Source organism: Falco punctatus (genome assembly GCF_963210335.1).
Source record: "Falco punctatus genome assembly, chromosome: 3".
NCBI lineage: Eukaryota > Metazoa > Chordata > Aves > Falconiformes > Falconidae > Falco > Falco punctatus.
Window position 1 is genome coordinate 86205574 of NC_137582.1, and position 25130 is coordinate 86230703.

At 44.0% G+C, this 25130-nt stretch overlaps 1 protein-coding gene across 8 annotated transcripts in view; it reads left to right on the forward strand.

Annotated features, from left to right (window-relative positions):
* The window catches only part of TSNARE1 (t-SNARE domain containing 1), a 515090-nt gene that overhangs the window by 19805 nt on the left and 470155 nt on the right, over positions 1 to 25130 (forward strand). The window contains exon 1 of one of the 8 annotated variants that reach the window (XM_080380508.1): positions 12970 to 24868. The exons of the other annotated variants lie outside the window; for them this stretch is intronic. The gene's annotated coding sequence lies outside the window, so the exon portion shown is untranslated. Of the gene's footprint in view, positions 1 to 12969; positions 24869 to 25130 lie in introns of those variants that run through there. 8 annotated transcript variants of the gene reach the window in all.

Below are 25130 nucleotides of genomic sequence, written 5' to 3' on the forward strand. Positions count from 1 at the left end.
AAGAGATATGCCTGGGGATGGCATGCCAATGTTTGAGGGACAATGTGCTAGTGAGTTCCTTCAGTCTGATGTCTCGGTTGTGGTAGAGGATGGAGATCTGTGTGGCAGAAAATTCACAGGGGTTACTGATGTGTTGGAAACCATAGAAGTGCCTGAGAATGGTCAGGTAGGAATTGGGGCTTCTTCCCCCAGCAAAAGGTGGCAGGATCAATAGCCCCACCAAAGTGCATCTGCATCAAGGCGCACAGCATGAGGCATCGGACAGGAGCGCCTGGAAGACATTGTGCAGCTGGAAAATGTTGGCATAGTTGCTGTCACTAAAACACTGGCATGATGCAGGGGATGGCTGTAAACCCTTCTGAAGGGATGGGCAAGGAGGGAGAGGCGGCGCAGTAGCCCTGTATGTTAGGGAGTGTTTTGACTGTCTGGAGCTTAAAGATGGTGACGATAGGGTCGAGTGTTTATGGTAGGAGTCGGGGACAAGGCCAACCAGGCAGGTATCCTGGTGGGAGTCTGTTACAGACCACCCAACCAGGATGAAGAGGCAGATGAAATACTCTACAAGAAGTCTCACAATCGCTAGCCCTGGATGTCGTGGGGGACTTGAACTTAGCAGGTGTCTGCTGGAAGTACAGTGCAGCGGAGAGGAAAGGGTCTAGGAGACCCCTGGAGTGTGTGTAAGAGCTCCCTGACCCAGCGGGTGAGTGGGCCAGCGAGGGAAGGCGTCCGTGGAGGTGTTGCTCGTGAGCAGAGGCGGCCTGGTGGGCGATGTGATGGTTGGCGGCCACCTTGGGCACAGCGACCACAAAACGCTGGAGTTTCCATTTCTCGGAGAAGTCAGGAGTGGGGTCAGCAGAACTGCCGGCTTGGGCTTCTCCAGGGCAGGCGTTGGGCTGTCCAGGAGCCTGGCTGACAGAGTCCCTTGGGAGGCAGCTCTGAAGGGCCAAGGGCTCCAGGAAGGCTGAGCGTCCCTCAAGGAGGAGATGTCAGAGGTGCAGGCGCAGGCTGTCCCCACGTGTGGGAAGGCGAGCGGGCAGGGAAGGAGACCAGCCTGGCTGCAGAGAGAGCTTTGGCTGGAACTCAGGGGAAAAAGGAGAGTTTGTGACCGTTGGAAGAAGGGGAGGCAGCTCAGGGGGGCTGTAAGGATGTTGTGAGGTTATGCGGGGAGAACATGAGTAGTGCCAAAGCCCAGCTGGAACTCACTCTGGCTACTGCCATAGAAGACAGTAAGAAAAGTTTGTATAAATACATTAGCAACAAAAGGAGAGCGCATGAGAATCTCCATCCTGGATTGGATGCGGGGGGTAACGTAGTGACAAAGGGTGAGGAGAATGGTCCCTAATGCCGCCTTTGCACCAGTCTTTAGTAGTAAGACCAGTTTTTTCTCAGGTTGCCCAGCCTGCTGAGCTGGAAGACAGAGACAGGGAATAGAATGAAGCTCCCGTAATCCAGGGGGAAGTGATGAGTGACCTGATACAGCACAATAGCACACAAGTCTATGGGGCCAGGTGGGATCCACCCGAGGGTACTGAGGGAGCTGGTGGAAGTGCTCATCAAGCCAAATCCAGTCATTTATCAGCAGTGCTGGCTGAGTGGGGAGGTCCCAGAAGACTGGAGGCTAGTCAGTGTGACACCCATCTAGAAGAAGGGCAGGAAGGAGGATCTGGGGAACTGCAGGCCTGTCAGCCTGACCTCCATGGCAGGGAAGGGTATGGAGCAGATCATCCTGAGTGCCTTCATTCGGCACGTACAGGAGAAGGAGGTGACCAGGCCCAGCCAGCATGGGCTTATGAAAGGCAGGTCCTGCTTGACTAACCTGACCTCCTACAATAACAAGATGACCTGCCTGGTGGATGAGGGAAAGGCTGTGGGTATTGTCTCTGAACTTTAGTAAAGCCTTTGACACTGTTTCCAAGAGCATTGTCCCAGAGAAACTGGCCCCTCACTGGAAGACAGACATTGAGGTGTGGGAGCATGTCTAAAGAAAGGCAACAAAGCTGGTGAAGGGTCTAAAGCACAAGTCTTTTGAGGAGCGGCTGAGGTAACTGGGGTTGTTCAGCCTGGAGAAAAGGGGGTTGAGGGGGGACTTTATGGCTCTCTACAACTACGTGAAAGGAGGTTGTAGCAAGGCGAGCGTCGGTCTCGTAAGTAACGAATGATAGGATGAGAGCAAATGGCCTCAAATTACACCAGAGGAGGTTTAGATTGGATATTAGGAAAAAATTCTTCCCCAAAAAGGTTGTGAAGCCCTGGAACAGGCTGCCCAGGGAAGTGGTTGAGTGACCATCCCTGGAGGTATTTAAAAGACCTGCAGATGTGGTACTTAGGGACGTGGTTTGGTGGTGGACCTCATAGGTTAATGGTTAGACTTGATGATCTTAAAGGTTTTTTTGAACCTAAACAAATCTATGATTCTGTGATTGTGCCCTGTCACAGCTTTGCCCACAGCTGAGATTTCCTTTCCAGACTGCATTGCTGGAAGTGAGCCCAACATCTTGGCATTGACTGGGCAAAGTGGAAGAGCACTTGACTGCTTCTGCAGTGCTGTGGAAGAGAGGAGATATAATTCCACCAAATTGCTGTCCAGCAGCACAGCTTGGAAAGGTCCTCTGGGTTCATCTCAGTGTGGTGGTTTAATGATTTGCTGCTTTTTAAGAACTGAGAATCATACAATAGTTTGGGTTGGAAGGGATGGCCTTTAAAGCAATGACCTTTAAAGGTCATCTTGTCCAACATGCCTGCAATAAGCAGAGAAGTCTTCAACTAGATCAGGTTGCTCAGAGCCCTGTCCGACCTGACCTTGAACACTTCCAGGGATAGGGTATGTACCTCCTGTCTGAGCAACCTGTTCCATTGTTTCACCATCCTCGTTGTAATAAATGTGTTCCTTGGAAACTGAGAAGATGGGGTTTTGATGGGAATAGTTTCTCCCTTGCCTTGTGAAGACGCGATATAGGTCAGTCTGAGAAGAAAGTAGCTCTTGAGTTTGCTTGGTGGGATGGTCTTTCTCCACTTTCCCACAGTTCCTTTTACAGTTGATAACTGGGAGACCAGTTAAACTCGGTGATGCTCTCTCAGTGCTGAGGCTTTGGCTGTGAGTCACAGTACTGGTCAGCGTGCAGAGAGCTCATGCTGATGCTTCCAGATGTTGCAGTGTAGTTGGACAGAGAGCTTGCTGATATGGAGGACAGCAAGACCTTCATAAGAGGGAGGAGGAAGCTGTTAAAAGCCACAGCATGATTGCTTGTGGTTTTGTTTTGATCTCTTTGCATAGAGAAAAGTGGTGGAAATCGTAAATGCGTGTACGTTAGTGCAGAGGAGGGACTTGCACATATTCCTGTGCAAGGGCAGGGGAAACTATTCAGGTTGCTGCAGCATGTTACCAATATTTGTGTATGAATGCTTAACATTTTGCAAGAGACTTTTAAAACCTGAGAAATCTATTTTGTTATCTTATAAGTGGATGATTAAACCCTCCACATTTTCTTCTTTTTCACTGTGGGAATCTTGAAGTCATTACACTTGTTTTCTTTAGAAATCATACTAAAAGCAAAGTGTGGCTTCATTATTTATTTATTTATTTAGGGAAAGCGCTTCTCTTCCTGTTTTATTGAAAAGCACTTTAATTGATCTTTCAGACTGTTGAGAAGAGGACAGAGAAGAAAATATTTAATGCAATGTGTAATTCTTTCTGGTTTTGCCTCAAAATAATAAGCCACTTTGCTAAGATTTATGTATCTGAAGACATTTTATGCACACAGTGCAGCTATGTTTTATCTGCCTACTGCAGCAGGCTGATGCAAAGAAATGCTTTGATCAATGGTATGAACTCTTTCAGGATAACTCCCAAAATGTTCCAGTGATAAACACAGTACCACTTTCTTGCTACCTTGATTATAATTGTATCTTTTTATGTTTGTGACTTACATTTTCTTAATTGAATCTACGTGAAGGTTAAAAATTAAAATGATGCAAGTCCATTTCTTGCTGGGCTGTACTAAAGCAGAATAACACCCCATTTAACCAGGAGTCTTTCCTATGCATTTTGCAGCACTAGGACACTTTGGAGGCAGGTGAGGTGCCTGTGCCTTGTCTTTTAATTTTCCTAGATAACGCAATGCTGCATTACAGAGTGTGTGGAAGCCTGGCAATTGAACACAGATTGCCTGAATTGCAGAGCATCGCTTCAGTGTTAACACCTCCCTCCTGTCTATTTAATGTGAAACACCTGTGGGGATTCAGTGCTGTGCTGTGCTTACCTTCAAGGTTTGAGGTCTGAGCTTCTTCAGTCTGCGCATGCTGGCTGAGTCAGAAGTATTTATGGGCTGGATTCACCTTGCTTTGGCTCCATTTAGTCAAAGGTCAACTAAAATAATGCATATCAGGTCTTGTTCAGTGGTTGTGATTTGTGGTGGCTGAGATGTGGACAACATATGTATTAATTCACACCTCCATGGTTTGCTTTTTCAGTACTAAAGACTTCTGGGGATATCTGGACATGGTTTGGAATAGTCACTGAGAGACTGTGTCTGCAAGCTCTCACTAAAATAATGAGCTGTGGCCTGTCATGGTGGGCTGAAGCAGAGCTTTTTGGAGGTGTATGGCAGCGTGCCAGAGGAGTGATGGAGAAGGGACTGAGCTTGAAGCCCCCATCGAAAACCTCTTGCTTGCATGTAGACAGACTAGAGCCGCACAAACACGTGTCCTGCTCTTGAAGGTCCAGCTGGTAATCATTGAGTTTGTACATTGCTGTAGGATATAGGTATTGTGAGCTGGAAGATGTGCCAGTGCAAGACAAGAAGGTTCATTCCTGACTTGCTTAACTTAAAATTTATTGGAGAGTAAAAGGAAGTGAGGAGATAATGATCAGCATCAGAGCCAGCTGAGAGGCTGGAAGCAAATCTCAGCTCACAGCAAGGGTGTTTCAGGGCAGTAGTTCCTGAAGGAAGCCTGATGTCCCACAAGGACAGTTTTGGGAAGTCCTTTGGAGCCTAGGAAGACTGAGGAGATGTGGACCGTGGCGTTGTTGACAGCTTTCCATGCTGGTGAGTTTCTCCATGCAAGAGGTTCAACTTCCTATAAGTTGCGTGAATGTCTCAAGTAATTGAACCACCTTGTTGAAATAGCTTTCAATAATTCGGAGGTGTTCAGCTGCATTTGTTTGAAATATGCCGTGTGCCATGCCTTAAGAGTGCATTTTCAATGTATTGTTGGGTCTCTCTTAATTTAATGTTGAGCTTGAGAAAAAGAGCCCCTGTCTGCCCTCTCACTCCCTAAAAAAAAAAAGAAAAAAAAAAGTGACAACTAAGCAAAAAGAATTTGTCATGAAACTAAATTCACTTAGAAATACCTAGTTTAGAAGGGCATCTTTAGAAGCTCATTCTGTACTTTTATTGCAAGGATGGTGTTATACTGCTGTACTATATCAGAGAACTGTGTAACAGCAACTCCTCTGTCCTGAACAACTGCCTAGAGCTGTAGGGTTTTGTGTTTAACCCGACGAATATTTTAGCTTGGTCTTTCCAGGGGTAAAATGAAGGAGTAGCTGCTCTGAAGGATTAATACAGGATGAGTTAGACGTTTGTAAAAGGCATTAAAAGCCATGGTTGCTGTAGCTGGATTATATCCCAGTGCTGGAAATGGGAGGCAAGATGCTGTGGTTCGTTGTCCTGTTGCAGATCCTCCTGCTGATGGACCTGGCTGCTGTGGGTAAAGCACAGGTCTGGTGTGAGCATGGCAACATGCATCTGGATTGCAGGATGAAGACAACTGGTTATTTGTTTAGAGTGTGCTTAGATGAAAGGTGCTAAGATCAGATGAAAAGGGGAAAAAACCCTAACAACTAACCTCAAAATCCCTCATGCTTCCCAGCATCAATCATAAAAAGAATAAAAACCCTCAAGGATATCTCTTTTCTCTCACAGTTTCAGTAAGCACTACAGGCCAAATGCTTGTGCTCACCACAAGGAAGCTGTTTCTTGACCCCAGAAGCTGCATCCCATCATCTTCCCCCTTGCTCTCAGCCACGAGGCAGGAGTAACGCAGCCCACTGGGAAAGGAGATGCACAAAGAGTAGCTTGCAAGCAGAGAGTGGTAGTGTCCTCTGTATGTCCTGCCTCTGCAGCATCACCACACAGGTCCAGGATAGGAGCCAGCCAACATCTTTGATCTAGGTAGCCACTAGCTGGGGGTATTGACACCTGTTTTCCCACTATCAGGGTTATCTGGTGATCCAGCAATGCTTGGAGGAGCCCAGCTTTTGGTCTGCTGGCTGGGCTTGGTGCTGGATTTTTGCTGCCTTCTCAGAAATCACTCTCAACTCAGCTTGCTTTTTTTAGTAACGTGCATCATTTGTAATACTAAAGGCTCTCCTGCAATGGAGGAGTTTTTGGCTGTTATTTTTAACTGAATGTTTCATTGATCTGATTTACAGCACGAGCTGCTGGCTGCTATATTAGCAAGAGAGAGGAGAGCCAGCCATGGTGTGGGGCAGGGAAGAAGCAGTGTGGGGAGGTCTTGAGTTATCTCTCTTGTCAGAGCTAATGCATCGCAGAGCTGCAGCCCAAAGATGCCTTTTTGCATCATTCTAAGCCAATAAAAGTCAGGGCTCCACTCTCTTTTAAGTGGATCCATGGACTTCAGCCCTATGCAACATTTTGGCACTGGTATGCTGGTGTCTGTGTGGTGAGCCAGTTCCAGAGCCTGATTGATTCAAAACAAAACCCTACCAGAAATAATAATAATAATAAAAAGACTTAGGGGAAAAAAAAAAAAAAAAACCACAAAACCAAACACGTAGATTTTAGGTAGATGATGGGATGTAGTCTGAGCTCTGCAAGGCAGCTTGCTGCTCTTGCTTGGGTTGAATGAATTTTGCTTGCAACCCCAGCTGAAGAGGCTGAGTGCCAGGCATCAGGATATAGTGGGACCTTGGTTGGTGCAGCAGGGTGGAATGTGGTTCCTTTTGGACAGCACTGTTGTCTGTGATGTGGAATGCAAAGCCTCCATCGCTGATGCTTTGCTACATGGTGACTGCAACCCAGAGCTAGGAGCACCTGAAACCTTCAGTGACAGGTTTGAGGGTTCAGCTTAGCCCTAACCAAGTGTGTAAATAGCTGCAAGCCTGAGGAATGGGTTGTTTTTCTACTAGGTGAACAAGAAAATGAAATATAAATACAATGTTTGGGGTACAGGTATGAAAGTGGGAACAGAGGAGCGCCATTAAGTTGTTTGCAGAAATGGATATTTTTTTTTTTTTTTAATGGTAGTTGGAAGTCTCTCACTTCTTTTAAAGCTTTCTCCTGTTGGTGTCTTTCTGCCTTTTAGTAGGCTGGCTGAGTTAACCACATCAGAGAAGAGTACAGTTTGCTGATTTTCTCTTCTGTCCAACTATCAATGAATGTGTTCAGGAAGCACCTAAAGACTTAGTATCTCAATGTCCTCAAGGAAAACAGGAAAATTCACCGACTTGCCTGTTTTTTTTGTATAATCCAGTCAAACAGTTAGTACGTGTCCTGGTCTAGATTACCCATGTATGCTGCTTGCTGTCTGTGTGGTGCTTGGGATGATGCTTTGGAGAATGAATTGAGACATGAATGGAGCTTGAAGCTGCAGAGGGGAAGTGCCCGTGAACACAGGGAGTATGTGGAGAGATTGTGACAGAAGCATCATGGTGACACAGAGTAAGGGAGCAGAGCTATCATGGCAGGAAGCATTTTGTACGGGACATGGGCAGAGATGCTCAGCTCCACTGTTGGCTTTGAGAATGCATTGCTCTGCAGTACTCAGTGCTATGCAGGGTAGAAATGTGTGGTTTTATCACTGCTAAGGCACGTTAAGCAAACAAAAAGGACTTAGAGACCCTTCAGTTGAAGGGAAGTGTGTCTTTTTTTCAAGATACTGTTCTGAAAGTTGGATGTTTAGGACATAGTTTTCCTGATCTAAAATAGCTGAGTCACCGGGCATTTGGTGCACTTGGTAAATCCCCTGGAGGTGGAACCAAAGAAATGGTAACATCAAGGAACCTAATTCTGAAAAATAGCACCTCTGTACAGTCAGGGTGGCTATCTTTGTTTTAGAGATCCTGAATTGCTGAATTGTTTTATGACAAGTGTGTCTATGTCCGAAGTTAGAAAGTAGGGGTGAGGTTCAACCTGTCCTGTTAGTTTGAGCTTCTTCATATTTTCCTGTTTTCTCCTTTGGCTTGGCATTAAGCTCCCAGCTGGAGTTTGGACCATGAAGGGCCCACTGAAGTTAGTGATAGTGCTGTGTGTCAGTTGTCTGCTTGATGACATGCAACACAAACCTCAGTCCTGTTCTTCCAACAAAACCACATAAAGAGTTTCTTCTCTACTTGAGAAACTGTGTTTTCATTGGATGATGGTGTTCGGAGGGGAAGAAGTGAAGTCTTTACATTGCAAATGCAACAGCAGATAAGCAAAAGGGCTGAAAGCTTAAGGCTAGCCAGCTCAGGGCAGCAATCCTTCGCACTTTGCTGGAGGGGGATCCTGGCTACTGAGACTTCTGCACTGAAAGCCAGCTGGCAGATGGGAGAAAACTCCACACTGTTCTTTTGTGTTGGTATGTGTGACTTTGCCAAGGAGGAGGTTCCTGTCGCACTGGGTGCTACTATTCATGGTACTAATGCAAATTTCTATGCTTCATCATAAGATGTTCTGGGCCTCTGAAGATAAGTATGCTTTCGTGTCTGAGGTGAGGAAGGTTCTTGCATACCCAGACTTGCTTTCTGAGGGCTCTTTTCCCTGAATGCCCAAATTAGCTCCTTTTTCTGTGGAGATGTTGTTTGTAAATTTTTTGTTGCCTTCCACTGACTTCAATTTACCAGTGACCTTTCTTGCAGCCTGAATGCGGTGTTTTTGGTACTGTGAGCAATATAAACTCTCTTAAATTATACCTCTTGCCCCCCATCCATCTCAGTTTAGCTTTGCAGGAGGATCGTGTATTATCACTTGGAGTTTGCTTTCAGAGTTGAGGAGGGTGATAAATGCTTGTGGTAGAAACTGGCTAACATGGACTCCTTTAGGTGGCTCAATATGTGGAGAAGAAAGAAGAATGGATTTTTAATAGTGGGGTTTTTTGGGTTTGTTTTTTTTTTTTTCTCTTCATGATAGAATTGTAGAATGGTTTGGGCTGGAAGGGACCTTAAAGACCATGTCTTTCCAACCCCCCTGCCATGGACAGGGACACCTGCCACTAGACCAGGTTGCTCAAAGCCCCATCCAGCCTGGCCTTGAACACTTCCAGGGATGGAGCATCCACAGCTTCTCTGGGCAAACATGTTCCAGTGTCTCACCACCCTCACAGTAAAGAATTTCCTCCTGATATCTAACCTAAACCTATCCTCTTCTAGTTTAAAGCCATTCCACCTTGTCCTGTCTCTGTGTCATCTTTTTCCTGTGTTTTCTGGGATTTTAGGCAAAGATGTTCAGGTCAGTTGATTTTTCCTGTCCCACAACTAGAAATGACAATTCAGGTCATTGCATTAAAGGCAGCTGTGACTTGGTGATAAGCTGGACTAGTGCAAACTCTGCCATGTGTGCTTGCCTTTGCATGCTTCTTCTGTACCTGGAATTGTTTCCACCTCCATGAGATGACTTTTGATTGGAAACCTACAGGTGTGTTGCTGTATTTTTCTTAGTAATCTCTGGCACTCCCTTAATTTTTACACTGCAGTTTAGTGGAAGGGCTGTTGAGATCCAGCTGTGTTGGCGTTCATCAATTTTGCTCTTGCTTAACTGCAAACAAGACTGTGTGTTAGATGGCAAAAATCTTTAAAATAGAAAAGCAAAGTCATGCAATGAATGATGTACATTAGTTTTTGGAGTAAAGTGACAAAAATTGGATCATTGTTTTAACTGAAGTACTAAATTTCTGTTAGCACCCTGCGATACTTAATTGTGGTCCTGATTTCTTGATCAAATGGGAGGGTAATATGGGTGAATGCATCTGCTGGTGGATGCATTTGTGACAGATTTATGTTGGAAACACACTGTGTAATTTGCTGGTTGGGCACTGTATACTTGGGGAGCAAGAAAGTAGTCTTCAGCTGGTTCCACAACCAACTTCCTCTGGTTGTGGAACATCTGCTCCTTGGAGGAGGTATATTGCTGTCCATGAACTGATACTCTGCTGCTTCTCAGACTACGTATATGTGAAGAAACGCAAGTGGCTGAAGTGACTCCAGGGCTGGAGGAGCAGTGGCTGGCTGCACTACTGTTGGCTACGCCACCAAGATTGGCCTTACTGTTGGTGGGGACACAAACCAGGTTGGTGGGGACACGAGCCAGGATGTCACAAAAGAAATGTCTGAAATACAAGCTTCAGAAGGAGGATCTCCGTCTGCCAAAGAGCAAGCAGAAGGCACCTGGTTTCCTACAGGTGTGCCTTTCACCTCCTGACACATTCTCTGCCCCTTGCTGTCTTTAGTTGCTTCCCCACCACAAGACAAGCTGTGACTCTGGCTGGGTGCCCATTTTTTAATTACTTTATATATATATATATATATATATATATATATATATATATAAATAAAGTTACTCAGGGGTAATCCGCATGCTGGGTAGTTTCTGCAAGTGTTGTGATTTGAACTACTCCACACTGGTGTTCACTTATCTTTCTCTCCTTGATTCAGCCCTTAATATTTCACTCAACTTTTAGGGTGGTATGATGTTTTAGGATTTCCCCCCCCCCCCCCTTTTTTCTCCATTTTCCTTGAAGCTGTCCAAGAGCTTCAAGTTAGGGAAAGGGCAGGAGAGTGGGACTAGTACATGGGAAAGTCAGGGTAGACCATTGATGGTTCTTGTATTGTAATTCTTTGTGGCGATCATCACCATGTTGCTGGGAAAGGCTGAGGAAGTGGCATCTGTCATTCTGTGACCATGGGAGGCTGGCCATTTTGTTTGCAAATAATGGGAAAACTATAGGATGAGTGTCTGGAGGCAGTGCCACGGTAACAAGTAGTAAAGGTTTCTCTGTCTGCTCCAGAAGATCTCCTGGTGGGGAATGTCGAAAAATGCATCTCCTGTGACTTCTGCATCCCTTGTGACACAGCATCTCTCTTGACTTTTGGTAGCCTATTTGTGGAAGTGTTCACGGAACATATTCTCCTACATATTTTCCCATCTGTCTTTTTTCCCCGAATTCACTGGCCTTGGTGTATGCTTAAGAATAGACATGCTTTCTGCATTATGTTGAGAAGGCAGCTAAGAATTTATTTTTTGACCTTCCTGTGTTTAGATGATAATATTTTTAGTATCTTACATGATGGCTGTTTCTGAGTCGATTTGTAGTTTGGACTTTCTTTTCCCATTTAACTTTAGAGAAGAAAGCTTGATCATTGTCTTAATCCGAAAGATAATTTGGGGTGTTCTGTCACCCAGACGAGGTTGTGCAAGGGGCCTTTTCATGGTGCTTTGTTACCCTTTTACATTGTTTATAAAATGCCTTTTCAAGAATGGATGAATTGGGCTTGTGGGATTTACAGTCTGCAAGAACACACAGTCGCTAGGCTGTACAGACCCTGAAGAAGCATGAAAAAAGAGAGACCCCAAAATATCATCCTTCCTCTACCCTCAAAAAATGTGAAATGGGGAGGAAGAGATTGTTACTCTATGTAAATTTTTTTAATTATTTTTCATTTTTTAAATTACCTTCCTCACAGTATTGGTGATTGGATGGGCTTTTTCTTTTATTTGTCACCCCATCTTAAGCTGGCAGGCAGATAGCTAGGGATGGTGTGGCCTTTTCAAACAAGGGATAATACAAACAAGAGCATCTGGAATGACTGTAAGATTGTAAGACGCAGAAAAAGTTTCCTGTAAAATTGTATCTCTTTGGGATGTGGTGTATCCCTTGAATGCAATGTAGTTGGACCCTGTTCAGCTGTGTAACTTTTGACATGGATTGGCATCTGGTTCTCTGAAGGCTTAATGGTGCCTTTAATTAAAAGTAGTCTAGGAATTGTCTAGTGAGACACAGGGTTCATTTAGCTCAAGAATCTCTCTTTTGGGTAGTGACCAGTAATATGCATGCTCAAAAGAAGAGAAAGTAATGTCCTGATATGCAAATGTGGTGATAATTTCTCCCTGGGTTTCTCCTGATGGTTAATCATTAAGGCTGGCTTAAGCATTTGTGCTGCAACTTAGTTATGACAACTTTGGCTGGCCTTGTTATACACTTCCCTGTGCCTTTGGATGCTTGAGTTCTTGGCCTCTGCAACCTGTGCTACAGTTAAATTACTCAAAAAAAAAAAAAAAAAAAAAAAAATCACTTATCTCTTGAGAGTTTCCTGACTTCTCATTTTTTTGGGGGAGAGATTTCCTGGGTTTTTTTTCTGCTATGGGGTAGGAAGTGTACAGGTTCCAAATGTCTTCTCTAAACTGTTCCTTACTGAGTTTATTTCTGCTGTATTTGGTACCAGTCTGCTTTCTAAATCAAACTTACTCCTTCGGGGTGTTTCCTTCCTTCTCCCCTGTTGCCATGGGGCAAGGAGCATTTTTGCTGCTCATCTCTCCCCCGTACTTTTGTGAGCTCCTTCTCTATTGAAAAGAAGATCCAAATGACGTTGCACTACTAATTTTACTTTATAATTTTACATTGCAATAACCAATAATAATTATATTTTACATTAAAAGAATCTCTGTAATATTCTGTCATCTTTCCTGTGCATCCTATTGCTTACCTGAAAGTAGTTGCCTTGGGCTAAGTTACTTTTTGAGGTGCTGGTGGTGACATACAGTTCCTTTTTGTTGGCTTCAGTTTGTGTCAGGTTCAAGTGGTGATGACACTGTTCCCAAGGGACTTGACTTGAAGAATTTAGTGGAGACCTGTGACTCCTTCCATGGTCAGTGGAGCTCCTTCGAGGAGGCTCCAGTCTTCCTCCCTTGACTTCAGAGAAGCCAAACTGGATTCCTAGACACAGCACTTCAGTTATGTGGGTGAGCTTGGCCGCAGAATGGCTTTTTCTCCCTTCCTTTTTTTCCTCACATATTCAGGGAATTTAAACTGAATTCATGTTAGTGTTTACTACTTTCAAATGTGCTTACATGGCACTCTGGCTGCTGTTCGTACCTCTGCAAACCTCTTCCTTGCACATCCCAATCCTCTGAACGATCAGAAAATCTTTGACAAAGCATTTAATTATCTGTGTTCCAGTCTCGCTGCCTGGACTTGGCAATATTTATGATTCTGCTTATGTTTGCTTCCTTCTAAACTGGTGTCCTGGCTGGAGAAAGGAGGGTCGGGATTCCTGGTTGAAGCTCACCAGTTGTGAGCATGGGGCCTGGTATCCCTGAGCTCATGCATCACCCATGGAGCAGCTTTGAGCTTTCATCTCTGCTACTTGTGATAGTTTGTCCACATTAGAGAAACTCAGTGGAAAATTTCCTGCCATTAGTAGCTCTAAAATCAAGCCAGCAGCATGAACTGCTTTAAAAGTTGTGACTTGGAGCAGGTTACCATTATTTAAAACCCTATGTGTTTAATTCCTTTGCAGAAAGCATCTTTTTGGGATCATAATTCCCAAGCCAGATCCTGGCTAGAAGTTGCAACACCAACCATTAAGGTCATCTTTCCACTTTGGCACAAAGGCGGTCAGTTGAAGGATCCTCCACTTTTCTTCAGTGCCTTTCACTTTGATCTGGGAGCACTTTTTTTTATCTAGCCTCCTGGCATCTTTGTGAGGAAGGGAGGTATTGAGAGAGAATAATTTATAGGACTCTGTGGCATGGTGCCATTTTGTTAACAGTGTAATCACACTTGAAATATTCAATAGAACATCGTTCTTGAGTTAACAGGGAAGACTGTCATTGGATTATGTCCCATGTGTTTTGGGTTTTTTTTGCAAAGTTTTCTTGCTGCATATCAGATAAATGATTGTATCTGCATCCTTAATAGCTGGTATCAGAAGTGAATTGCTTCAATTAAAATACTTTGAATTTATTTTTCCCTGTATAAGACTCTTTATTAGTTTACATCCATACATTCCCCCCCGCTCCCCCCCCCCCCCTTTAAAATAATCCTGAAATTAGTATCCAAATTTTCCCTCTGCCCATACTCTGGATAAAGCATCTATTTCCAAATATAACAGAATGATGTTAACATTTTATTTGTTATAGAAAGAAAAATAGGCTGGAGGTGAACAGCAGAGTGATAGTTCTTCTTTGAGAAGATAGAAATTCCTTTTCCTCTGTTGTTGTTGTTGTTAGATCTATACCAGCTGTGACTTTGATGGCGCAGGTGCTTTAGCTAGTACTGGGCTCATGGGTGGACAACAGGCAAAGGGCTCTAAGAGCATGAGCAGAGTATTTCTGCATTTTGAGAGGCTACAGGGTTCATTTCCCTATCAAAGTAGGGCTGAGAGAAATGAATGCTGATGAGAGAACCATTTTTTATTGTTTTTAGAGTCAATCTGGAAAAGTCAGAACACCCTTCCAACCAGCCTAGGTAAAATAGAGGTAATTCAAGCGAGCTTGAATATCTCTTTTCTCAGAGATTTTCAGCAGATGTTCTGTTTTAAAACATGATGTTCTTCGTGGTTATTTGGAGATGTACATACGGTACCTGCTGCCTTGTTACCGAATGGAGGAGCTCAGATTTAGTATCGTCAGCACTTTCTTGTTCAGCTTGGTGTCCCTTGTCCTAATTTCTGGGAAAGAAAGTTCTCTTCGTAGTCAAAAAGGGATGCTGGAACAGATAAAGTGTTCCCATATGGTAATTCTTGTGCTCCAAAGTTATGAGGAACCTTTGATCAGTCCTCTGCATGATTATCTTAATATCACGAGGGTTAATAATGTAAATGGCATTTTCAAGCTTGACCTGATTCATAAATAGGATAAGTTAAAATGATGAACGTGATCGAGTTATTTGGTGCAGCTGCTTCCAGGGTTGGATGGATTTGAATTTCTGCCGACAAGGCATTGAGACCACTGGGAAGGACATCCCTGACCTTATTAACAGAGTGCAGGGGAAGGAGGAGCGTTGAGAGCAGAGCAAGACATGAAGAGTAGGTAGATTGTGGTGGTGCTGACTCTGCTTTGATACCTTGGTCTAATAGTGAGGTCTTCTGCAATAGTTTGGTCTACTTTTAAGAAAATAGTTAATAATAATGACTTTTCTTGAATGTGTTCCTGGTACTGCTGCTGTAGTTGGTGCATGTCAATGTCTGTTTCTGGTTTTGGGGTTTTTTTTGGGTTTTTTTTTTTTTTCATGGTACTGTGGGCTCAGGATTGTTGCTGGTGAAGCATTTTCAAGCAAAAAAATGGGCTGTGGGCACTTAAATACTGATTTATTGATAAAAACATCTTTTTAGGTTATTTGTGTGTTCTGGCAAAAATTATGTTGGCACAAGATTCTCTGGTCCATGGCAGGACTTTCTCTCAAACCCAGACTTTGTGAAATGCTCCTCAGTGATGTGCAGGACTCAATCTGGATCCATGCTTTGGAAATCTCTCTCCTGCAGCATCTCATTTGTGTATCTGAAAATTAGGTTTAAATCTCTTTTCCTTCTCTTGTCTTAAGATTGCATCTACGTATAACTTTTGCCATAGTTTAGATCAGGTCTGAAAGCTTTGACGTCGCAGTAATTCATGGCTGTGAACCAGACGGGAGGATCCCTTGCCTGCTAGCTCTTGGTGTTGATGAAGAAGCAGCATCTCAGCAGGAGTAGCTATGCTGAGTAGAATAGTGGGTGCTGTCTTGTATCCTACAGATATACATCTACATTGCATGGTTGTGTGCTTTTCTATTTCTTGTGATGCCAGACCCAGTTGTTTTTTTTTTTCAGCCCATCTTGGTTACCCTATTTTCCATGCAGAGCAGATGCTCCACTGATCCACTGAACTGAAGACTCCTGCCTGCATCATCACCCAAATTTCCTTCAGCCATATAGACAGCCCATCCGTAATGATATTTTAAACCAAGATGTATCATGATAGCTAGAGGGGGAGAAGGATCTTTCCATGCTAGAAACAAGGTTCTGACCTTTTTTTGCTGGCTGGTGCTGGTGCCAATGCCAATGTTGAACTGACAGCCTTTGAAAATAATCTCCCTGATTTGAGGAGACTTTGTAGCTAACATTTAGGTCTCTGTCTAGGGGACGTTGAAAGTGAAGAGGTTTATTTTTTCACAACTACAACAGTGTAGAATAAGAAAACATATATATGGAATTTTTTTAATGGTGTGTGTATATATGAAAATATGTGTGTTTGTGTATAACTATATATATTATATATAAAAATATGTATAACAATCTATAATACTGTGGCTTTTTTGCATTGACAAGTTAAAGTAGCAACAGGGGAGAATTGCCCAAAATAGAGGAGCACTAAATCAAATTGATTTCTGCCTTTTGCTACCTGTTATAAACCCAATTTAACCCCCTCAGTTCCAGCCTTTGTTCTGAGCTGACCACCTGAGCACTGGACTCCCAGTGAGCAAGCTCTGGGTGAGAGTTATTTATTGCAGCTCACTTAGACACAAGTGGAAGAGGCTTTGGAAACAGAGGGAAATGTACTCTGAAAACCTTATAAACAGAAAGCTCCGAAGGATTTGGCTTTCTGGTTTATTGACTCTGCTGTAACTGGATGTATTTTTGTAAAAATAGCATCTCCAGTTGTCAAGTTGCAAGGGAAAAGACTGTTAATATCTGGACTACAGGGTTCACCAGCTTTTGACTGTGTGCTCACATCTGAGTAGGGGCTCAAATTTGTCATTAGCTACTCTTTTTATTTTTGTCACCATTAATATTCTTGCATTCTCAGTTTTTCCTATAAATAGAATCATAGAATGGTTTCAATTGGAAGGGACCTTGAAAACTATCTAGTTCCAACCCCCCTGCCATGGGCAGGGACACCTGCCACCAGACCAGGTTGCTCCAAGCCCCATCCAGCCTGGCCTTGAACACTTCCAGGGACGGGGCATCCACAGCCTCCCTGGGAAACCTATTCCAGTGTTTCTATGTCACAGTAAAGAATTTCTTCCTGATATCTTATCTATATCTACCCTCTTTCAGCTGAAAGCCATTCCACCTTGTCCTGCTGCCATATGCCCTTGTAAAAATTCCCTCTATAGCCTTCTTGTAGGCCCCCTTTAGGTACTGGAAGGCTGCTGTAAGGTCTACCTGGAGCCTTCTCTTCTCCAGGCTGAACAAACCCAACTGTCTTCAGCCTGTCTTCATAGGAGAGGTGCTCCAGCCCTCTAAATATCAGACTCAACAGGTAAGAAAGATTCCTTCTTGCACATGTGCACAATTCTGATGGAGATGTTGTGGATTGGTATAACATCTGTTCTTCCAAATTCTTGTGGGAATTGCTAAAAACCCCAAACCAAACCCAAACAATTTTGTGGCATAGTGTTGTGCTTGCTTAATATTTCTTATGAGCTCAGGTTGATTTTGGTTATCGTCCAGTTTAGTGATAAACCCTTCCTTTTTGAAGACACTGTTTTGCAAGTAAATGGTAGAGCTGGCCATTTCTTCTGCATAGGAAGGGCTGTGTGAGATCTCTAGCCAGAAGGCTTCACGCTTTCTTTGCTGAAAGTCACGTCAGAATACCCAGTTTAATAAGCATTGGTGAATTTGTTCTTCGTGGTCTTGTCTAAATCTGCACCCAAGGAGAGACATCCGTGCTGGAAAACAGGGAAGGTGCACAAGTCAAAGACTAAACTCATCATCACCTACCTCCCAGCTGTGTAGGACTTAGATGCTGATTAGAATCATAGGATGGTTTGGGCTGGAAAGGGACTTAAAAACTATCTAATTCCAATGCTCCTGCCATGGGCAGGGACACGTTCCACCAGACCAGGTTGCTCAAAGCCCCATCCAACCTGACCTTGAACACTCCCGGGGATGGGACCTCTACAGCTTCTCTGGGCAACCTGGTCCACTGTGTCACCACCCTCATAGTAAAGTATTTTCTTCCTGATATCTAACCTAGACCTACCCTCTTTCAGTTTAAAGCCATTTCCCCCCATCCTATCACTACATGCTCTTGAAAAAAGCCCCTCTCCAGCTTCTTGTAGGCCCTCTTTAGGTATTGGAAGGCTGCTATAAGTTCTCCCTAGAACCTTCTCTTCTCCAGGCTGAACAGCCCATCTGTCTTAGCCTGTCTTCATAGGAGAGGTGCTCCAGCCCCTGATCATCTCTGTGGCCTCCTCTGGACTTGCTCCAACAGGTCCATGTCTGTCTTATATTGGGGGCCTCAGAGCTGAATGCAGTGCTGCAGGTGGGGTCTCACCAGAGCAGAGTAGAGGGGCAGAATCACCTCCCTTGAACCTGCTGGTCATGCTTCCTTTTATGCAGCCCAGGATACAGTTGGCTTTTTGGGCTGCAAGCACACATTGCTGGGCCTTGTTGAGCTTCTTGTCCACCAACACCCCCAAGTCATTCTCCTCAGGGCTGCTGTCAACCCATTATCTGCCCAGCCTGTATTTGTGCTTGGGATTGCCCTGAACCAGGTGCAGGACCTTGCACTTGGCCTTGTTGAACTTCATGAAGTTCACATGGGCTCATCTCTCAAGCCTGTCAAGATCCCTCTGGATGGTATCCCTTCCCTCCAGCATGTTGACTGCACCACACAGCTTGGTATCTTTGCAGACTTGTTGAGGGTGCGCTTCATCCCACTATCTGTGTCACAAAGATGTGAAACAGTGCCAGTCCCAGTAGCGACCCCTGAGGAACACCAGTCATCACTGGTCTCCACTTGGATATCAAGCTGTTGACTGCAGCTCTTTGAGTGTAACCATCCAGCCAATTCCTTATCCACTGAGTGGTCCATCCATCAAATCCATGTCCCTCCAGTTTAGAGACAAGGAAGTAATGCAGGACAGTGTCAAATGCTTTGTACAGGTCAAGGTAGATGACATCAGTTGCTCTTCCCTCATCTAGCAGTGCTGTAACCCCATCACAGATGGTCAGCAAGTTTGTCAGGCATGGTTCGCCTTTAGTGAGGGCTTGCTCGTTGTCACCAATCTCCACTTTATTTTCCATGTGCCTTAGCATGGTTTCCAGAAGGATGCACTCTATGATCTTGCCAGGCACAGAGGTGAGACTGGCCTGTGTTTCCCCAGGTCTTCCTGTTTTCCCTTTTTAAAAACAGGGGTTTTGTTTCCCCTTTTCCAGTCAGTGGGAACTTTACCAGACTGCCACAACTTCTCAAATATGATGGAGACTGGGTTAATGACTTCATCTGCCAGTTCCTTCAGGACCTGAAGATGCATCTCATCAGGTCTCGTGGACTTGTGCACCTTCATGTTCCTTAGATGCTCTCAAACCTGATCTTCTACAGCGGGCAGTTCTTAATTTTCCCAGTCTTTCGCCTTCTGGTTCTTGGGTGGTGTGGCTGGAGCACTTGCTGGTGAAGGCTGAAGGAAAAATGGTGTTGAGTACCTGAGCCTTCTCCATGTCACAGGTAACCAGGTCTCCCATTTGCTTCTGGAGAGGGCCTGCTCTTTCCCCTTTTATCACTGACCTACTTCTAGGAGGTTTTCTTGTTGCCCTTCATGGCTCTGGCCGGGTTTAATTCTCTCAGAGCTTTAGCTTTCCTGATCTGATCCCTGGCTGCTCAGACAATGTCTCTTGTACTCCTCTCAAGCTACCTGTCCTTGCTGCCACCCTCTGTAGGCTTTCTTTTATGTTTGGGTTTGTCCAGGAGCTCCTTGTTCATCCATGCAGATCTCCTGGTGGTTTTGCCTGACTTCCTCTTTGCTGGGACGGATTGTTCCCGAGCTTGCAGGAGGTGATCCTTGAATATTAACCAGCTTTCTTGTGCCCCTCTCCCCTCCAGGGCTTTATCCCATGGTGCTCTACCAAGCAGATCCCTGAAGAGGCCAAAGTCTGCTCTCCTGAAGTCCAGGGTAGTGACCTTGCTGTGCATCCTTCTTGCTGCCCTAAGGATCTTGAACTCCCATCATTTCATGGTCACTGCAGCCAAGGCTGCCCTTGAGCTTTGTGTTCCCCACCAGCCCCTCCTTGTTGGTCCAGCACAGCACATCTCCTCCTTGGCACCTCTATAACTCAGTTACGTATCTATCTTTCCATTAACCTCGTATAGGCACACGTCCACAGAATTGCAGTGCGTTTCTCTGTAAGTATTCATTCCTATCCATATATCTCATCTACCAATGCTGCTTAACTTAACCTGCAAAGAATTAAAGCCCCTAATGGCTGGAAGCTTTCACAACATGAATTAAAAGCCTTTTATAAATCAGTACTTGGTAGCGTTCAGCACACTGTGTAAAGGTAAATAGCTCCTGCGTCTCCCCCTTCTCCCTGCTGCTTCATGGCTATGTCCTTGTGTTAAGTCCTCGGTAAACCTCCTTCTTATTGTGTTTCCTCTGTAAATCCTGCAGGTTGTAACAGGCTCCTAAATCTTGCAGTGTGGTGTAGAAAATACCCTCTATGTTTACTTGTTTGTTGCTTTTAAGAGTGATTTGTATTTGACCAGCTTTGTACAGCTCTCTCTAGATATGCAACTCTTTCCATTCTTTGCACACTTCCTTATATATATATGTACACACACATATATACATATATACATATATAAAATAAAAAATTCTGAAAAGCTTGTCCTGTGCTAGGTAAACTTCCTCAACCTGTTTTGAAGTGATGCCTCATTTTTATCAGGGTCAGTATTTAAACGCACAGTCAACGTACCCTGCAGTTTAGTGCACTGCTACAGAGGCATTGCAATAAGCGTTGCTGTTTCTGCTCCTCGTTTGTATGGTATGTGAGATTGTCTGATGGTTCTTAACTTTTCCCACATCTGAGCAAACCTGGTGTTGGCAAATGCAGCAACCCTGGCTCAGGTGATGTGAGCTGATTTGCAAGATTGAGGTTCTCCTGGGGCTTCAGGTTTGGGAGGGGGATTTTATTGCATCCGCACTTCTATAGGATCTGAATTACAGCTCAATTATTTATGGTTTTTTCCCCCTCCCCATCTCTTTCTAGACTTTGGCTTTTTCTGGAACTGGGGAGAAAAAAAAAAAAAAAGTGAATTTATTCCTATTGAAAAATCTGACCAGTGTCTGGTGCTGGGAAGGCCTTTTACAAATGCTGTGCAGTGCTGCTGCTGAGAACAGCCTCCCATAGCAACCTTCCGCTTGAAAACGAAAATCACATCACCCCATATGACAGCTTTATTATTAGATTGGCATGTGAACCCTTTGGAAGCAGTCTAGGTGGCAGTGAAAAAGTTTCCCTAGTTTCTGTCTGCAGGTTTGGGTTTTTTTTTTAAATTTTTATTTTACTTTATTTTACATTTTATGGGGGGGGTTTATCACTTTGAGGTTTTTTTTTTTGTTGTTGTGTGTTTTTTTTTTAAATTATTTTTATTTCTCAGACAGAATGCATGTTGGAAAAGTGAGACACTTCATTCTGTGTAAAGGGGGATCTCTGCCATGAGGTATGGCACATAGTCATGGCCATCACTGCAGCGATCTCATATTCTCTGCTGCTAGACATAAGATGGGAGGCCTTGCTGGAAAACTGTGGCAGCAGTGGAGTTGGGCTCAGGCTGTGCTTTTTGGGGACTTGTGTATATTTCAGTAGTGCTGGAGAGCTCCAAAGGGTTAGGGTCCTTCTCACCCAAGGACTGAGCAACACAGTGGCAAGAGCTTCAAGGGAATGCATGTGCCATCAGCACACTTGGCTGGTAGTTATCAGGTAGGTTTTGGAGACATGAAGATGGATGGTGCAGCATGCTCTGTGTGGTGTCTTGGGGTTTTGCCTGCCATCCTTGGATAGTGGATGTTGCACAGGTGGTCAGTCAAGGGGTCTGGATCTTGGTCAAAATCTATCTAAACCACTCGGTGGTGGTGTGCTGTCACCATCCTTAATGAGATTTGAGTTGCCAGCCTGAGTGTTTCTTGGGTTAGGAAGTTATTTCATCAGTTTGAGCTTCAAGGGCTGATGAGCTTGGCCCTAGGTGCGTCTGGAGTATTATTCTAAGTTTGTCTAGGGTAGTCCCTCACTTTGCTTTCATAGTGGAGATTATTTTGGTCCTGACCCATCAGCACTCAATGTAAATTAAGACTGCACTGGCACATGTGCCATTCCTGTTGTCCAGCCTCTCTGCAGACTCGTGTCACCCCTCCATGCTGGCTTTGTTTCCTCAAACCTTCTGTTGATGAAGGGAGGACTTGAAGGGTGGATGAAGTTCCTGGAGAGCCAGGTGTCCTGAGAGCAGTTATGGTGGGACCAGACCAGGACATTCCAGATCCAGTCTGAGAAAAGGCTGGTGATGGGAGAGTTTGTATCCTGGGCTTTTTGTTGAGCTTGGCATTACTGATCTGATGGACTCTTCCTCTGCACCAGAAAAACAATTACAAAATAGCTGCTTGCAGTCTTCACCCACCCACATGGACAAATGTGGCCTGCTCTGAGCTGGTGGCTTCTGGGGCTTCTCTGGCTGCAAAGCTAAGAGAGAAAAAATGCCTCATGCTGTTGGTGCTACAAGCTAGTATGACCTCCCTGATCATATTTCTTCACTGGTGCAGAGATAGCCCTGTCCATACCTGTGAACCACCAGATCTGTGGGAGGAGCAGCATCCTTTGTGCTTGCTTTTGGACCTCCGGACTTATCTTCGCAAGCTCTTCTGGGGAGGAAGAAAGCTCAGCAAGTTATTTTTGGGTGAAGGAGAGGGGGTGGCTTTCTGTGCTGGCTGTAAGCAAGGAGACAGCCAGACTCAGACCCTGGGAAAGCTATGTAGAGAGAGAAAAGGTTTTAGAGCCGATGTGAGGAGCTGCCTCGCTTTATCTGTGGTTCCTTCAAAAGCTTTTCAAGCTTTTCTAACAGGCTTTGTGAGTGTCTCCATCCTCTCTTTAAAACCCATTCCTCTCCATCCCTTTGCACTTTGTAGAGAAGCACAAAGTGACTCATTACACAGCCTACAAGGAAACTTCAATGAATAAATGCATTTACGAAAAAGAAGAAAAGAAAAAAGAAAACAAGAGTTCTCCTGTCTGGGGCAGAGTGATGCTTTTGCTGTCTTGAACTCTGAAAGAATAAGTTAGGCTGCTTCTTTTTATTAGCTTTTAATTAATTGAGTTACTTCAGTGCTGTTGTTAACACTAATAGGACTTTTTGGGACTAGAGCTGTGGGTTTGGGTTTTTTTTTTGGTGGCTGTTTATTTAGTTTTAATTTGCCTGAAGTGTCAAGAGCAAAACTTGCAAATTTTTTTTTTTTCTGTATTTTATTTCTATGTTTTATTTTTATAGCTATTTCCATTCTTCCCTCTCTAAACTTCCTTGATGCTGGCAGTACCCCATGGGGAGGAGGAGCATTTCAGCACCCTGCGGTGCTTTCTGAGCATCCTTGGCACTAATCGGAGCAAAGCGGCATCTTTTGAGGCACCTGCAGTGTCTTGGAGGTTGATAGGAGCCTCTTGCCTTTCAGAGGAACTATGCTTTTCTGCCAGGTCCCTGAAATAAATATGTTTATTTAGTTTTTTCCCTTTGCTGCTTTGATGGAAAGAACCGTGGTGACACTTTTCACTTTTTCTCCAGTAATAAAATGACCACATATACCTGCAGTTTTAAAAATAGATTTGTGCATCCCCTTTCTTGCTTCTGCATTTTCTGTTCTTGTTGGGATCTCTCTGCTTGGCGCTCCCGAACAGAGCGGGATGACAGTGTACATATATATTTATATAATTCATGCAATGCATGGACTATATAAATAGATATAATTTATTTATAAAATTTATAAAATTATATAATTTATACAATTAATGCAATGCATGAATTTTGCAGTACATAGAAACAACAGTCAGTCGGCTGGGGCTGGTGGTAATAACTGGGAATTACACTTCATTTTATTTAAATATGGATCTTCAATTTGAAGGCTCTCCTTGAATTCAGAAGCTTGCTAGTGCTCTGCTTCTTCTCCATAAGCTCCGAGTCTCTTCTCTTTGTTTAAATACAGGAAAGCAATGTTTTCAAAGGGAGGGAAGAGGGTGAGAAAGAAGTGTGGGTGCTCCTCTGAGATCGAACCGATCCATTTTTATCTTGTTATATATCATTTTTACTTAATGCTGTTATATTATTTCATCTGCGCTTAGTTTTCAGATTCGATGCAGATATGAAGTTGCTATAACAACATGATGATTCATATAATGCTAGCAACAATCTGCAGGGATTTATTTTTCTATCATGACGACTTACATGTTTTCGGTGGGGATTTCTGTCTATTTTCAGATAGACCATGCCATTAGCACTCTGCAGTGATTTGCTTTGGATTACCTGGACTCAAGGTACAACACCTGTACTTGTGTTCTCAGGCCCAGAGATCTCAAATTACTTTACAAAGGCCAGTGCTGTTGGGCCAGATTTAGGATGGGAGATGAAGGCATGGGGATCTGGGACTGGCCCAAGCACCTGCAGTGTGTTGGATGTATGACCCCGTGTACCTGTGCTTAGGTGGTTTCTCCATTTTGTTCCTTCATACAAGGGTAGAGCTGATGAAGTGATTACTTCTGAGATCCTGCTGATCCACATTGTTTAAAAAATGAGAGACACAAGTGAAGAGCTCACGAATGTCTCCTGGAAACATATTGTCAAGATCCTTGTTACCACCTTAAAGGTCCTCTGACATCACTTGGGAGTTATGGGGTAAATCCTGAGGATTTGCTTAATAAATCTGTTCCTTTTTTAAAAAATCTTACTTTATTTTTTCAATTGTGGTCTATGATAACAAAAATGCTTTTTTTTGGGTTTTTTAACAGAAAAAATGCCCAGAATTAGGGATGACTGATTTTTCTGTGGAAGATGGCAGATTATACAGAAATACCTACTGCATGCCAATTTTAAGCTGCTTCTCCTTTGCAAAGAGCAGTCGTGATGGGAAATGTTTCAAGGTACCTCCAGACGCTTTGTCAGCATCTCGGTTCAAATCTGAAACGTACGCAATGGAGATAAATGCCTTCAGTGTCCTGAAGCCTCACACCAAGAGCTCTCTCTTCTCTCGTTTCTCTGCCCTAATGCTGAGAATTTCAGTTAACACAATGGGGTACCTTTCTTGGAGTTTTGGGTTTTTCCAGTCTTGAAGTTGATTTTTTTTTTTTTAATTTATTTTAGTGAATGGAAGCTTTTGTTTTCCTGCTACCAAATTGAGGATTA